Here is a 1,981-nt window from a genome sequence, read left to right as displayed (position 1 = left end):
AGGCTGTGCTCACTGAGCCTGTACTTTGTCAAGGTTTTTCTAAGGTTTTCATCAGTAACCATGGTCAAATATTTAGCCACAGTGTACTGTCGATTTAGGGCCAGATAGCACTGCATTTTGCTTTGTGTTTGTGCTTGTGTTTCCCAATAAGCAATATAGTTTTGTTTTGACTGTGTTGTAATTTGGTTTATCCTGATTGATTGGATGTTCTGGTCCTGAGGCTTCAGTGTGTTAGTAGAACAGGTTTGTGAACTCAGCCCCAGGACCAGCTGGATGAGGGGACTCTTTTCTTTGCTCAGCTCTTTGCATTGCAGGGCTTGGTAGTGATATGAGAGGGGGTCACTGTATTTTAGATGTTTCCAAAACTTAATTMCTCTTTTTTGAGTTTTTATTATTAGTGGATATTTGCCTAATTCTGCCCTGCATGCATTGTTTGTAGTTTTCCTCTGGACATGTAGGAGAATCTTACAGAACTCTGCATGCAGGGTTTCAATGGGGTGTTTGTCCCATTTGATGAAATCTTGTTTTGCAAGTGGACCCCACACCTCGCTGCCATAAAGTGCAATTGGTTCAATGACATATTCAAATAGTTTTAGCCAAATTTTAATAGGTATTTCAATTTGAATTTGCTTTTTAATGGCGTAGAATGCCCTGCGTGCTTTCTCTCTCAGTTCATTCACTGCCTCATTAAGGTGTCCAGTTGAGCTTATTTTTAAACCTAAGTAATTGTAGTGTGTGCAGTGCTCTATATATTTTGTACCAATTGAGAACTTTGGTCTAATTCCCTGAGATCTGGATCTTCTCTGGAAAATCATTATTTTAGTCTTTTTGGGGGTTTACTGCCAGGGCCCAGGTCCAGGCTCTGCTGTAGGCCATGTGCTGTGGGTGACAGCAGGCATAGGTCATCTGCGAAGAGTAGGCATTTAACCTCTGAATTGAGGAGACTAACACCAGGGGCTGATGATTTTTCTAGAATAGTGGCCAATTCGTTGATGTAAATATTGAAGAGTGCAGGGCTCAGATTACAACCCTGACGAAGTCCCCGCCCCTGGTTAAAGAATTCTGTTCTTTTCTTGCCAATTTTAATGCTGCACGTATTGCCAGTATACATTGATTTAATTATGTCATCTGTTTTACCCCCTACACCACTTTCAATAACTTTGTAGAACAGTCCTGTATGCCAAATAGAATCAAATGCTTTTTGGAAGTCGATAAAGCAAGCGCATATTTTGGTATTATTTTGGTGGACATGTTTATCTATCAGGGTGTGTAGGGTGTAAATATGATCAGTTGTGCGATGTTTTGGTATAAATCCATTTTGGCTTTTACTCAAGACATTGTGCTTATTAAGGAAGTTTAGAACTCTTACATTTTTAATACTACAGAAAACCTTCCCCAGGTTACTGTTCACACAAATGCCTCTGTAATTGTTAGGGTCAAATCTGCAGATGCTCTGGGGATTGTTGGGTGGTGAGCAACGTGCACATTCGGAGTAGGCACACCCTCGGTGATGTCAGCGTTGCCTTTCTGAATGGTACGGGGAAACGTCTTTGCGGGCAGCAGAGTGGAGATGGTGTGAGTTGTCTCTGTCCTGCTCTGTCTCTCTCCTATGTCTCTCTCTCTGTCTCTCTCTCTCTCTCTCTCTCTCTTTCTTCTTTCTCTCTCTCTCTCCTCTCTCTCCCATCTTGCTCTCTGTCTCTCTCTTCCCCTCCCTCCCTCCCTCCCTCCTTCCCTCCTTCTTCCATCTCACTCTCTTTTTCTCTCTCTTTCTCACTCCCTCGCTCTCTCACACCCTCTCTCTCATTATCACTCTCACTCTCTCTTCTCTCTCTCACTCACTCTCTCTCACTCCACTGTGGCCAAATTGTCATTTCAACACTCCTACTGTAGAAGGGCTGGGATAATGTTTGACCGGGATGAAAGGGAAAGAAAGGGAAGAGGGGAAAATAAGTTGCTCTTATCACACGCCAGCAGCGATTGT

General features: G+C 42.9%; 1 protein-coding gene across 1 annotated transcript in view; it reads left to right on the top strand.

Annotated features, from left to right (window-relative positions):
- The window catches only part of LOC112072900 (calsyntenin-2-like), a 98,970-nt gene that overhangs the window by 88,074 nt on the left and 8,915 nt on the right, over window positions 1-1,981 (top strand). The gene's annotated exons all lie outside the window — the stretch shown is intronic.

The sequence above is a fragment of the Salvelinus sp. IW2-2015 genome, unplaced genomic scaffold (genome assembly GCF_002910315.2).
Source record: "Salvelinus sp. IW2-2015 unplaced genomic scaffold, ASM291031v2 Un_scaffold2075, whole genome shotgun sequence".
Classification (NCBI taxonomy): domain Eukaryota; kingdom Metazoa; phylum Chordata; class Actinopteri; order Salmoniformes; family Salmonidae; genus Salvelinus; species Salvelinus sp. IW2-2015.
This window is presented reverse-complemented; position numbering and strand designations above follow the sequence as displayed.